The sequence below is a fragment of the Pan paniscus genome, chromosome 9 (genome assembly GCF_029289425.2).
Source record: "Pan paniscus chromosome 9, NHGRI_mPanPan1-v2.0_pri, whole genome shotgun sequence".
In the NCBI taxonomy this organism is placed as follows: domain Eukaryota; kingdom Metazoa; phylum Chordata; class Mammalia; order Primates; family Hominidae; genus Pan; species Pan paniscus.
The window spans coordinates 93772677-93787901 of NC_073258.2; the positions used below are offsets into that span (position 1 = coordinate 93772677).

At 45.3% G+C, this 15225-nt stretch overlaps 2 pseudogenes; one reads left to right on the forward strand and one right to left on the reverse strand.

Moving 5' to 3' along the window:
* Nucleotides 1–10210: 10210 nt before the first annotated feature.
* Nucleotides 10211–11536, reverse strand: LOC100983515 (elongation factor 1-alpha, oocyte form-like; annotated as a pseudogene).
* LOC100983862 (elongation factor 1-alpha 2-like) lies at nucleotides 11391–14713 on the forward strand (annotated as a pseudogene).
* Nucleotides 14714–15225: the final 512 nt, after the last annotated feature.

Sequence of the window (15225 nt, forward strand, 5' to 3'; positions counted from 1 at the left end):
TTACTGATGAATTACGCCAGCTTCTCCAGACAGGAAGAGGTTGTACATTTTTTTATCTCCAATTAGTGCTCATTGAGTTAAAAATTAAAAACTAAATTCAGTTTTTGATGAACCCAATATTCACAGATGTGCTCCAATCTACTGTAATTACTGAATTACCCATTTTTACATTATTTCAGGCATTGCTTATAGAAATATTTCCAAGTATCTTTGTGATGCTTTGTATTAATTAGTTGTCTAGCATGCATTTTCAAGACTGCTAGAATGATTTTACAATCATCTAACCTCATTTTGTATCTGTAAATTTCTATTTTAATTGCACTATCAAGATTTCCCAGTGCCCCACTGAGAGCTTTGGTTTCAGAGAGACCTAGATTTGACTCTCCCTGCTGTGGGTTACATTGTATTCTCCAAAAAAGACATGTTGAAGTCCCAGCCCCCAGTGTCAGTGCATGTGATCTTATTTGGAAAGAGGGTATTTGCAAATGTATTATAGTTAAAAATGAGATCATATTATATTAGGGAGTTCCCAATCCAAAATGACCATTATCATTATAAGAAGAGGGAAGGAGACATAAACACACAGATGGAGATGGGGGCAATGCCATGTGAAGATGGAGACAGAGATCGAACAGATGTGTCTACAGGACAAAGAATACCAAAGACTCCAGACTCTAGGAGAGAAGCACAGAACAGTTTCTCCCTCAGACCCTCCAGAAGGAACCAACCGTGCTGACATCTTGATTTTGGAATTCTAGCCTCCAGAACTGTGAAAGAATCAATTTACATTGTTTTAAAACCACCCAGTTTGTGGTATTTTGTAATGGCAGCTCTAGAAAATGGATACACCTTCTGGCCAGGTCTGAGACTTTGCAAGAGTTTTTTTATTTTATTTTTATTTTTGAGACAGAGTCTCGCTCTGTCACCCAGGCTGGAGTGCAGTGGCGCTATCTCAGCTCACTGCAAGCTCTGCCTCCCGGGTTCATGCCATTCTCCTGCCTCAGCCTCCTGAGTACCTGGGACTACAGGTGCCCGCCACCATGCCCGGCTAATTTTTTTTTTGTATTTTTAGTAGAGACAGGGTTTCACCATGTTAGCCAGGGTGGTCTCGATCTCCTGACCTCATGATCCACCCGCCTTGGCCTCCCAAAGTGCTGGGATTGCAGGCATGAACCACCACGCCCGGCCGCAAGAGTATTTTTAACTTCTCTGGATTTCTGATTTCTTTTTTTTTCTTTCTCTTTTTTTCATTGTTATTGTTGAATTTCTCTTCAGAATACTGAGTTTGACAACCAAAACTATATCTACCTTACAGAATCAGAATGGTGGTTAAATTAGATGAGGTTTATATGAGTGCTTAGCACTGTGCCTGGCACATGCTGTGCTGTGATTCTAGTTTCTCCTCAGTTCAAGAAGCCTGGAGATAAGAAATACAGCCCAATAGTGAGCCAGCTCGGTCAGTCCATTCTGCATTGCTATAAAGGAATACCTGACACTGGGTAATTCGTAAAGAAAAGAGGTTTATTAAGACTCATGGTTCTGCAGGCTATACAGGAAGCAGGGCACCAGCATCTGCTCCTGGTGAGGGCCTCAGGAATCCTACAATCATGGCAAAAGGTAGAGGAGAGTCAATGAGTCACATGGTGAGAGAAGAAGCAAGAGAGAGACGCAGAGGAGCCAGGCTCCTTTAAACAACCAGCTCTCTTGTAAACTAACAGAGTGAGAACTCATTATTATTCCTCACGAGGAATATATTCTATTTTTTATTGTGTATATTTTAAATAATTTTCTTGAGCTTACAAAGTCATCATAACCAAGTTTTAATGATTTGGCTTCTTTATATTTGAAAGCCATGGATAAGTTTATGGAAGTTGAAGCTTTCAAGATGGAGAGCTGAGGGGAAGTGGTGGTAAGGAGAATCCTTAACCTTCTAAAACTGGCATCAAGGAGGACTTCTGTCCCTTTACCTGGGACATCCCTGGATCATTGGCCTGTCCACTGGGGTAGGGGCTTGTGCTCAAGAATGAGAGCCTTTGGAGATGTGGATGCTGCCAAGGGGCCATGGGAGACCTTCAGGCCAGGGCCTAGCACCTTACTGGTCACAAGGAATGGGAACTTCCCAAAACTTCATACTTTGTTCAGAGGCAACTTCCTCGAATTTCTATGAGGGCTTTCTTGAAGCCGCTTTGGTAGGGCCAACACCTTCTCAGGATTCATGTTTGTTTGGGGTGGCTGAAGGAGATCATGGAGCTCTAGCCCCTCCCCCAACCAAGTCACCCGTTGGCGTGCCCACTAATAACATGCTTAGTCTCAGGGGACACTCAGAAGAACCACTCCTCTCCTCTCCCTGATGTGTCACTACACAACTAAACCCCAAGCTTCTTATATTAGTCAGGGTTCTCCAAAGAAACAGAACCAATGTATATATACATATATATATGTAGAGAGAGGGAGAGAGAGAGAGACAGAGAGAGACAGAGACAGAGAGAGATTTAGTCTAAGGAATTTGCACAAGTGATTGTGGGGAAGTTTGGTGAGTCCAAAATCCAGTGGGGTAGGCCCACAGGCTGGAGACTCCAGCAAGAGTTGTGATGCAGTCTGTCGGCAGAATTCCTTCTTGCTCAGGGGAGCTCCTCAGTCTTTGTCTTACTAAGGCCTTCATTTGACTGGATGAGACCCACCCATATTATGAAGGATAATTTGCTTTACTCAAAGCCCACCAATTTAAATGTGGGCCTCATCTAAAAACATTTTCACAGAATAATGTTTCACCAAATATCTGCCAAGCTGGTACAAAAAGTTAATCATCACACTCCTCAAAGGCAGGAAACCCCACTCTCCTAGTAGCCTGAGGCTGGGGGGATGATCCATATTCTTTCTATACAGTTGACCCTCAAACAAGGTCGAGTTTAGGGACACACATTTCCTCAAAGTCAAAAATTCACACATGACTTCTGACTCTCCCCAAAATTAATTACTAATAGCCTATTTTTGACCACAAGCCTTACCAATAGCATAAACAGTCTATTAACACATATTTTGTGTACATATATAAAATATATATATACACACATATATATAAATTATAGTATATTCTTACAATAAACTAGTGAAAAATGTTATTAAGGAAATTATAAGGAAGAGAAAATATACTTACTATTTATTAAGTAGAAGTGGGTCATTATAAAGGTCTTCATCCTCGTTGCCTTCACATTGAGTAGGCTGAGGAGGAAAAGGAAGAGGAGGAGGGGTTGGTCTTGCTGTCTCATGGGTGGAGAGGTGAAAGAAGTAGAGGAGGTGGAAGGGGAGGCAGGTACATTTGGTGTAACTTTTATTGATTAAAATCCACTAAAGATGAACCCAAGCACTTCAAACCCATGTTGTTCAAGAGTCAAATGTATTTTTATTTAACTATAAAAGTAATCTATACAAATTTTAAATCAGAAGACAAATAAAGAAGAAAACAAAAGTCTTTGCTATCCCCAACTTACTCCCAAGAGGCACCCTAGATACTGCTTTGATGCATATCCTTCCTGTCATTTTTCTTCTGTATGTGTGAAATTTGTTTTACACATATGTGATCCAACTGTACACATTATTCTGAAACTTGCCTTTTTAACCTGGTGGGAGTCTCTGGACATCATTCCATTCTTATCACATTCTTTTAGCAGCTGCATAATATCCCACCAGATGAATGCACCCTAATTTATTTAATAGCCCCCACTTATTTATATACATTTTTCATTATTTTCAGTTTGGGACAATCACAAACAATACTGCAATGAATATCATTCAACATATTTTAGCAATCCTATTACAGTATATTGTACAATGAAGATCTAATAATAAACTTGTTATATCAATGAGTATAATTATTTTAAATGTTGCTAGATATTGTCAAGTTAATAGGTGCTTAAGAAATGCGTGTTGAATTGATTTGAAAAGACACATAGTTCTAAAGCCACGATAGAAGAGGGGGAAAGGATAGTGACATGGAAAGGGAAGGAAAGAATCCAGAAAGTTGAGAATATTTTGATCCCAATTTGCATCTTGCTCTACTGATGCTATAGACAGTACATTGTACCTTTCAGGCCTCTGATGGTTGTGCAAAATTACTCCAATTAGGGAAGCTTCATAAAGGCAGGGCTCCATTTTGTCATTAATGTAACTCAATCTCCTAGAACAGAACCTAATACAAAGATGTTAGATAAATATTTGTTAAATAAATAAATGCATGAAAACCAGGAACCTTGGAGGTTAACTTAAAGAGGATATGCAAACTATCTTGCATGTCATATGCACTGAGTGCATCTTCTAATTATAAGGGTATCATGGTACCTACCCTTATACTAGCAGATGCTGAATTGCACCATCAGTATTAGAACAGTGAGTAAATCCCAGCTTGCTGCCTGCAAAGCACATACCTTCTTCCCACTGCCACATTTGGAGTGCCCTTGGCTAAGAGACTGCATCTGGAAGTAGGATTCAGGCTCCAGGCATAGGCTGAAATTCACACAAGGACAGGGTCAAATAACTGACAGCAGAACAGTTTGGCATAAGCAAGACAAGGGTTCCTGCAAGATTTAAGCCTGGCCTAGGGCTACATTTTTCACTGAGCCTCTGGTTGCTTGCTGTGTGGGGCATGAGGGGAGGGAATATACACGTTTTCTTCTGCAGAATTTCCTCTTGCAATGTACATACCGGTTTTCATCATGGCACTGAAAAAGGTGGCAAGAACATGGTGTAGGTTCTGCCACACACCCTGTAACTGTGGCAATTATACCATTTTGGATAATTGCCTTGTAATTGCTGCTGTGAGTTAAAATCTAATGTTATCCTCCAATTGTTCTGATGTCTTTTCATGAATAATGCAATCACCCCGTGAGCCCTCTGCCAGTTTCTCGTTTAGATTGGCCCTGTGTTTGAGTTATGCACCATTGTCCTGCTCACCATTGTCTCACAAAACTAATGCGGCAGAGACAATACAGGAAATAATTGGGAATTGGCTGATTATGGAAAATGGGAATGTGAGTGAGTAAGATGTGAAGTTTTTCTGTGGAAATATTTCCAAACCCCAGTTGACCCTAGGTATACAGGATGGAGAGGGGCAGGTTTTTCTTCATGGGTCTTAGTCTGCTGCTGTCTATGTATGCTGGACACACTTGTTCTGGCTGATGCGGTGGGACTTTTCTTAGAACAGAAGGAAAACACATTTTTCCATAGGGCGATTTTCTCAGTTATACTGTTGTCATCATCAAATGTAAACAGCTCTGTAAACATAAGCTGGTGTGTCTTCCTGCAAGGCCAAAATACCAATTGTTCAATGAATGGGCAATGGCAGCTGGGATTTCTGTTTCCAGTGTCTGGAACTTGGTTTAATATGACAAAAAGAAGTCAACTGCATTCAGAAGAATGGCAATAGAGTCATTTTAAAATTTCAATTTAGCTTCTACCCAGAAAAGGGACAACCTCAGGTGGTAGAGTATTGCTTAGTTATTTCTATGCCAGTGAAACTGATGCCATCATTACTGGGCCTTCTGAGGCCTAATGAAAGTGGACAGAGGTACCCCGGCAGCCAATGGAGCTTTCAGGTCAGGTCTAGTCTTGCTGTTCTTTTTGCATAAGGGCCCAAGTTAAGTTTCTGAGAAAGCTCAAAGCCTGCACTTCTCATTTAAAGGAAAGGCACCCACCTGAGCACCCTATGACTCCTCTCTGCCCTCAGCACTAAGCCTAGACTACCTAGCTTGGCATCAAAGGCCTTCAAGAACTTGGCTGGGCACAGTAGCTCACACCTGTAATCCCGTTTGGGAGGCTGAGGTGGGAGAATCACGAGGTCAAGAATTTGAGACCAGCCTGGCCCGAGAGACAGAGAAACCCTGTCTCTACCAAAAAAAATACAAGAATTAGCTGGGTGCAGTTGCGTGCACCTGTAATCCCAGCTACTCAGGAGGCTAAGGCAGGAGAATCGCTTGAACCTGGGAGGTGGAGGTTGCAGTGAGCCGAGATCATGCCACTGCACCCCAGCCCTGGAGACAAAGTGAGACTTTGTCTCAAAAAACAAACAAACAAGGAACTTGGCCTTCTGTTCATGTTACCAACCTGCAGTCAGAGCCAGCCATACTGGCCTCCCTGCTAAGTCCTATATGGGCCATTCTACATGTTTTTTTAGAGGTTGACTTTTTTACCTCTAGAATCAGTTTTCTCTGATTCCTTGAGCTTCATTGTGGCCCCTGTTATGTTCTTCCATAGCCTCCTGAAGTTAGCCCTATCACGGCATTTCTAACATCACATTATAATTTTCAGAATACTTATTTGTCTTCTTTGCCAGACAGTGAGATCTAGGTGGGCAAGACAGTGTTCAACACAGCTCAACCACAGTTTTCATCAATGAGATCTGGTAAAAGAGGAAGTGAATGAATGAATGGATAGGTGACACCCCATCCTCCTTACTTTAGTTGGGTGGAGTAAGCTGGGTGTCCGCTGTGAGTCTGAAGGATCAGGAGCCATAAGTGCTAGCCTGGGGTGCCAAGTGGCTGGTGCTGGTGAGGTCTGTGTGTCTTCCCAGGGCAAGGTCCCTTCCCACAGGCATAGACCATCCCAGGGAGTCAGGTGTGAGCTGCACAGCCTCCCAAACTGGCTTGAGGAGATGGGTTTAGAGTCAACCAGAAAGGAACTTTGTTTGAGCTCTGGAGTCTGACAGGCACAAACAAAAATCTGATTTCCAGAGCGTTTTCTCTTGGGTCTGAGATAATTCAGGTAAGCTCTGCAGCCAGGGGCTGCCGGGAAGAGAGGAAACTATAGGGCGCAGCAGGTTTTCACCAGAGAGAGTGATGGGAGGAGAGCCAGGGAGCTCCCCCACTGCTGACCCACGACTGGCAGGAAAGCTCATGCCAGGAAAGTAAATCTGGGCTTCTGGGAAGTGGGCTGGCTATGTTGGGGGCAGCATGACCTCTCAGAGAAGAGTGCATCCAAGGACTTCGAATGCAGTGTCCCCATGAGATATGTGGTCTGCAAGATAGTTTTATTCTAGACGGTAGGGATGGTTGTTTAACATTTGAAGCACCATAATTGGGAACACACACTCTAGAGGTGGTTATGTAGCATGTGACAGAGTAATCAGAAGCCCCCACTCCAGGAGCTTTATTACCGCAAGCCTCAGACAAGCTCAACCTTACTTATCTCCAGTCAGCACCAGATGGTTTGTTGTTTGTCATATTGGATATTAGAAAAGATTTTGTATTGGTGAAATGAGCGGAGTTCAAGACCTGTAGATTAACTAGAACTATTGTACAGGCGTCTCTGTGGATAAACAGGTGAGCCCAGCAGCCCTGACCCTTTGAACTGGCAGCCAAGACCTAAGGACTCCATCCTGCTGAGAGCCATTTCCAGAGGATTGTCCCCACCCGAAGGCCAGCTGAAGCCTGCTGCCAGGATCCTGTCACACCTGCATGCAAAATGCTCATCAGAGACTGAAAGGGTAGGATGCCGAGACTTCAAACCACACAACAGACATGTGATTGTTTTGTATCTGCTAATTCAGTCTGAGACTTGTTTCATTGTGCTACCTGGTGGCAGGGGTGGGGTGAGGAGGATCTAGCAAGCGATGGCCTCCAATATCTGTCAGAAAAGAACCTAATAATTGTAACCGGCCAATATGGCTTATATCCATTTCCAACATTACAAAGAGGCCCTGGACCAGCAGGCACTGGCGTTGTGGCCTAAGATGACTACAAAGTTTTTTCTCAGATAAAAAGTCAGAACTCTTACGTCCTAGTGTACGTTGCCGTAGCTACAGTTTGGTACAAAACTTTGGCCAGTTCTGCGGCGCTATGCTTGCAGTGCTGCACAGAAGTGTTCTTGGAGTTTCTAATGAGATGACATTCCCACTTACCAGTATTTTCTGTTATGTTCATTCTACTAGGTGTTTTGAGGCTCCCCCTTCTTCCTGAGCAGTGAGAAATGACAGAGTAGAGAATATGACACTTGGGCTAGGTATAGTGTCTCATGCTTGTAATCCCAGCACTTTGGGAGGCTGAGGTGGGAGAATCCCTTGAATCCAGGAGTTCAAGACCAGCCCCTGGGCAACGAAATGAGACCCCCTATCAATAAATAAAAAAGTAATTAAATTAAAATAATGTTAAAAATAATATGGCACTTGGAGGATTAACCCTGATAGTTTTAGTTTTCTTTTTAAATTAAATTGTTATGATATCCTTAAGAAACAAGCACTAAAACCATGATTATTCTTGAGAACTAAGAGTAAATTGACATTCAGTCATTCACTTGCTTTAGCACATATATAGCGACATTCATTCCCTACTGAGCAAATGTTCATTGAGTACATATTAGAGACCCAGACACTGATAGGTTATATGTTTAGCTCCCCAGTCATTTTTAGCAAAGCTGTAGTTGTGATTTGTAGAAGACAAAATAAAGTGTTCTGGACAAAAAAGACTGTATTGAACAGGCCCGGGAAGGAAGTGAGGAATACAACAGGTGAGCATTCTGCATTCTGTCCCTGCACAGCTCCTGCACCTGCCTGGCTCTCCCATGCAGGCTGAATGGCCTTTGATGACATTGACAGGCTTGAGGTGTTCCAAAGCTTGGTCCAGCTCCCATTAGGCACTGATTCATGCTGACAACAGCTGGAATTCTGACAGGCTTCCCAGCACTGAAGACAGGTGAGCTTCTTAATGCCTGGCCTAGTGACAGCTCTGATATGTCATCCTGCTATTATTTCCAGGTTTGTGCTGAGTCTCAGGTTTCCCAAGAGATTTGCACTTGAGAGGGAAGCAACATGACAGACAGGAACAGGTAAGGTTATTGTTATTGATCAGTGAGAGAAATAGCCCACTGCACTCCTAGTCTAACCCTGGGACACCAGAATCTCAGGAATGGGCAGGAAATGATGGCATTCCCAATCTGACCCAGAAAGGACTCCAATAGTCCTCCTGGGAATAAAACCATTTTCATAGGCAGCATTCTCAATGTTTGAAGCTTAATTGTTTTCCCAATTGTAAAACAGATCACAATCATGCAGTTGATTAATTTCCCTTTCCAGGTGGAAGAGAATCTATGTGCACATCCTAGCACCTCCTAGCAGATGCTTAGGAACAAAAGATACTGTTTCCATGTAGAATTGCTCCCCTGATTATGTCATCCCTTTACTCCAGACCATTTCTAACCACCCCAGCATCTCTAATAACAGGAAATGCATCCCCACATCTCATCGGGCAAGCTCCATTCTTATAATTCCTCAGGCCAAAGACCTGGATGTCACTCTGGACTTCCCTTCCTCATACCCCACATCTAATCTTTAGAGATTTCTGTCAGCTCCACCTAAAAAATATATTCAGAACCACCTCTCACCATTTAACTGCATGACTACTCCTCTGGTCCAAGTCATCATCTTGCTTGGATTATTGTTGTAGACTCCGTTTGTCTCCATACTTTCCATTCTTCATGGTCTGCTCCCCATCTCTACTATTTTCTTTGCTTATTTTCTTCATGCACTATCACCTGATATTTGCCTTCTGTCTCCACCCACTCAATAAGTACATGGGATCAGAACAGCATCTGGTGCATGGTAAGTGCCAATATTTGATGGACGAATGGGTTAAGAACACATCGCAGGCAGACCCTGGGTCCTGTCTCCCAGGATATGCTGAATGAGCACATAATTTAGCTTAGTAAGCTCCATGAAAAGTTATCCTGTTGCACCCATTAATTGACAACAACAAGGTCAAAGGTTGTAAGAACTGCAACCGTTCATTCCTTACCCTCTAGGCATATTAACCTAACTTAAATTTAACATGTTGGGCACCAGCTTCTGAGCCCAAGTTCTAAATGAGCTAGTTAGAGTCTCCACCTCACTGCATTAGCTGAATAACCTTCAGCACTGAATGATGGTTATACCAAAAATCATACAATAGGGTTGGACCAATCTATTGGCACTAAGATCCTACCCCAGTGCTGTTATGAGTATGCTTTTCACACCTCAAAACCATCCACCTACTTTATAGGGAGGAGACACCACAGAGGGAAGGAAATGGGAGAGAGGTTGGAATGATACCCTGGGTATGAGAATGAGGTAGACAACCCTGAATTGTTTTATGACCCTGGGAAGCCTATGGGCTTTAAATAATAATTATCCTGCCTAGAAGTTCTCCATCTACCCATGCTTTCTTCTTTGAAAGAAACCAGGGCAGCTAGTCAAGTTTTATCCACTTTATTTAGGAAATACATACATTCATTGAATGTTTAGTTATTGGGGGGGAAGGGGGAGCTGAGGACACTGCAGAGAGGAGGGTGGGCTTCATTTCTTGCTGGCTTTTGCTGCAGACTTGGTGACCTTGCCAGCAGTGGAGGACTTCTTGTCCACAGCCTTGATGACCCTAACAGCTTCTGCTTGTCTCATGTCCCACACTGCAAAACAGCCTGGAAGAGAAATGGAAGAATGACATGCCTGGAAAGTGGCCCAGAAGGAAATGCTCCTTAGCTGCTGCCCTGACCTCAGTTACAGAATGGAGACTGTGCTTTCCTGTCATGACTTAGTAGCACTATTCCTAGCTCACCTAGAGGTGGGTATTCAGAGAAGGTCTCCACACACATGGCCTTGCCAGGGACCATCTGCACAATGGCTGCATCCCCCACCTTCAGAGCCTTGGGGTTCTCCTCCAGTTTCTTGACAGAGTGCCAGTCAATCTTTTCCCTCAGTTGGGCAAACTTTGCAGGAGACTTGGGCTGTATGACAGTCCAGCATGGGGGAGTAGCCGGCATGGATCTGCCCAGAGTGGTTCAGGGCAATCACCTGGTGGGGCGGCAGGGTGGAATTAGACAGATGGCAGCAAAACCTGTGGCCTCAGTGTAAATCAGGACTAATCCTGAAGCACTCCCACCTGCACCAGGCCCAAGACCCTTTGCTCCCTGGGGCTCACCTGTGCCACAAAACTGTCAGCCTCTATGGGAGGGATCATTCCTGCTGTCTCCAGCCACATTCCCCTGCCAAATGTCCTTCACAGACACATTCTTCACATGGAATCCTACGTTGTTACCTGACAGGGCTTCCGCCAGGGCCTCATGGTGCATCTCCACAGATTTAACCTCAGTGGTGACATTGCTAGGGGCAAATGTGACCACTATCCCAAATTTCAAAAAGCCACTCTCCACACGGCCCACTGGCACACTGCCAATGCCTGTTCAACCCCGGAAGGGAAGTCAGTCCCAGACACACCCAGTGAGAACTGGCTTCCTGGGAGGCCCCTTGGCTTTTGAGTTCAAGGACAAAGGACCACCTGTGGAATTGGTAGAAAGCACTAGATGGATCTCTGACTGTTTAAAACTGTGTAGTGGATAGCTTGGAAATGCTAGGTGCTTTTCCACTTAATCCTTGCTCAGGGAAGAGGTGGAGTCAGGATTTGAATCCTGGCAATCATACTCCTGTGGAATCCCTAGGGGATTCAATTAAGGATCAATTCCAGAATCCCTAACAGAGTAGTCTACCCTCAGCCCCACTCAGGCCTGGGTCACCTCCCATCTTGCACACATCTTGCAGGGGCAGCCTCCTACCACCGCTCCTGCATTGCCTCTTCCCACTTTGGTGCCTAGCTCAGAGCCAGGGACATGAAAGGTTAAACTGAAAAGTAAAACTGATTTGCCCAGGCTCACATCTCCTGGACTAATTCCTTGGCTATATCGGGTACTTCCAAGCAGTCCTGACCCTGACCTTTCTCCTGCATTGGCCATCCCCTGACCACTGGGAGCTTAGACAGCCCCTGTTCATCCAATCAACTTCTATCCCCCCACCTCTGACCCATTTCTAGTACAAGAGATCCTGACCCTCTGTAGTCTGCAGCTTGCCCCTTTAAGTCCTCACTTCTAAAAAAGAAGCAGCAGAACTGATCCAGAGATCAACAGCAACTGTCAACAGAATGAACTCTTTGCTTCCTGCTTTTATGAGCCCAGCCCTACCTGCACTGCCCCTTCTTCTGGTTCTCACCAAATCTGAAATGAGAACCTGTTCAGCTTAAAAAATGCCACTCCTTACCCTTAGGCCCAATATCAGAGACTTCTTCCTTGACTGATTTGGTGATTGGATAAAGGGAGGGTGGGTGAGGCTGAATATACTTTTTTTTCCCCAAATCTTGCAGAATTAAGCAGAAACCCTTTTTTTTTTTTTTTTTTTTTTTTACTTTTTTTACTTTTTTGATACAGTGTTTCACTCTGTCACCCAGAATGGAGTGCAGTCATGTGATCTCGGCACACTGCAACCTCTGCTTCCCAGGCTCAAGTGATTCTCCCACTTCAGCCCCCTCAGGTGCACACTACTGTGCCTGGCTAATTTTTCTTTTCTCTATTTTTAATTTTTTGTAGAGATGGGTTAAATCATATTGCCCAGGCTGGCCTTCTTTTCCTAAGTTCAAGTGATCCTCCTGCTTCAGGCTCCCAAAGTGCTGAGATTACAGGCGTGAGCAACTGTGCCCAGCCCACTGTAATTTTATGGGGACCAAACTTCTGGACATGTGGAGACGGGAAGGAAAAGGATCTGAAAATAAGATAAAAAACATAAATTAATTATTCAGTAAGAGGGAATAGAAGAAGACAGACCTGGAATAATCTAGTCTCACCACCTGGCTGTCTTGACCGGCAGTTATTCTAGTAAACCTACTGCCATGAGCAAAGAGAAGGCCTTTATCAATATCATCATCATTGGCCATGTGGACTCTGGCAAGTCCACCACCACTGGGCCTCTCACAAATATGAGGGCATTGACAAGAGAATCATTGAGAAGTTTGAAAAGGAGCCGGCAGAGGTAAGGCTCCCTCTGTGTCTGGAAGTGTGTGGAGGGGAAGCCTCTTTCTTGTGGGTAGTTCTAGCTGCAGAGTACAGAAAACCATGCACTCTGCAAGCCTAAAATGCTGCTGTCTGAGGTAGATCTATCTGCTGTCCATCAGTGCATTTATTCTCCCACCCCTTCCCAGGTGGGTGAGGGCTCCTTCAAGTATGCCTGGGTGTTGGACAAGCTGAGGGCAGAGAGAGAACGCAGGATCACCATTGATATCTCCCTGTGGAAGTTCAAGACTAGCACATACTACAGCATTATCATCGATGCTCCAGGCCACAGAGACTTCATCATGACCATGATCAGGGGCACTTCCCAGGTAAAGCAGTCCATGCCTTCAGAAACATTCCTATAGAGGGGGAAACTCAAGATTTATTTCTGAAGCTTGGAGAAGGAAGGTATCATAAGGCTTGTAAGCCTTTTCCTCACCCATGGCCATCATCCATCAATCCTGAAAGAATTAGGGAGGACAGGACTGAAAGTCCCATCACTCTCATGAAGCTCAGATCCTGTTGTCCTGGGGGGGCCTGCAGGGACCAGGTTTTCTTACACTCAGACTAGTAGATCAGTTGGTCCAGAAAGAAGGGACTAAAAGCTGATTTAGATGAGATTAAATGAGAGGAACTGGGAAGCAGGACCCCCATGCACCGCAGCTAGGGTGGTCCATGAATCCCATTTGGCCATCTGAGTTCTGGAGGGCGTTCCCCAGCTTTACAATGGGATTCGGAACCTCCCAAAGTCAGTCCGATGCCCCCTCCCGCAACCCCGTGTGTTTGTGTATCCCCACGGTGCAGGCCGACTGCGCGGTGCTCTTCGTGGCAGGCGGCTGGGCGGAGGCCGGCATCTTCAAGAACCCGCAGACCCACGAGCTCGCGCTGCTGGCCAACGTGCGGGGCGTCACGCAGCTCATCGTGATCTTCAACGAAATTGACTCCACCGAGCCCGCCTACAGCGGCTCGCGCCTCCAGGTGATCACCAAGGAAGTAAGCGCCTGCATCAAGAAGATCGGCTACAACTGGCTGCCTGGCCTTCAGCCCATCTCGAGCTGGCACGGCGACAGCATGCTGGAGCCTAGCACTGACGCGAGTGTGGCGCGGGTCGGCAGGGACAGCCGGGGTGGAGGCGAGCGGACCACACCCCGGACTCACCTCCCCTCGACATCCCGAAGATGCCCTGGTTCAAGTGCTGGAAGGTAGAGTGGAAGGAGGGGAACGCCATGGGGGTGACTCTGCTGGAAGCTTTGAACTCCATCCTCCCAACAACGCGCAGGGTCGACAATCCCCTGAGGCTGCCCCTGCAAGATGTGTACAAGATGGGAGGTGACCCAGGCCTGAGTGGAGCTGAGGGTAGACTACTCTGTTAGGGATTCTGGAGTTGATCCTTAATTGAATCCCCGAGGGAGTCCACAGGCGTATGATTGCTAGGGTTCAAATCCTGACTCCACCTCTTCCCTGAGCAAGGATAAAGTGGAAATCACCTAGCATTTCCAAGCTATCCACTACACAGTTTTAAACAGTCAGAGATCCATCTAGTGCTTTCTACCAATTCCACAGGTGGTCCTTTGTCCTTGAACTCAAAAGCCAAGGGGCCTCCCAGGAAGCCAGTTCTCACTGGGTGTGTCTGGGACTGACTTCCCTTCCTGGGTTGAACAGGCATTGGCACTGTGCCAGTGGGCCGTGTGGAGAGTGGCTTTTTCAAATTTGGGATAGTGGTCACATTTGCCCCCAGCAATGTCACCACTAAGGTTAAATCTGTGGAGATGCACCATGAGGTCCTGGCGGAAGCCCTGTGGTTAACAAAGTAGGATTCCATGTAAAGAATGCAACCACTGCTTGGCTCTGCCCTGGGAACTGTGGATGCAAATATGAGTGACACAGCGCCTGTCTTTGAGGGGGCTCCCACTCTGGTAGGGGAAACAGATGACTACAAAGGAGCTATTTCCGTGTAATGAACGAGGGCTGCAAAGGGGGCACACTGGGGAGATTCCCATGTGTATGGGGAGGTGAGGACACCTTCAGAGAGGAGAAGCTGTATCTGGTCTTCAAGATGAGACAGCACCTCAGGGCCCACATGGGAGGAGGTGCTTGCCAGGCAGAAGAATCGGAGGTGGAGTCCTGCGCTCTTTTTGCCTGGAGGGCAGGAAATGGTGGGAGAAAGTATTGGCTAAAGAGGTGAGGGGAAAAGGGAGGATCATAATGCATGAACTCCTCAGGTTTAATTTTCCTACACTCTAAATCTAATTATATAATCCCTTTGCTTAAATTTTCTGATTACTCTTTTTATTTATTTATTCATTTATTTGGAGATAGGGTCTCGCTTTGTTGCCAAAATGCAGTGGCATGATCATAGCTCACTGTAGCCTTGGCCTCCCAAATCACTAGGAT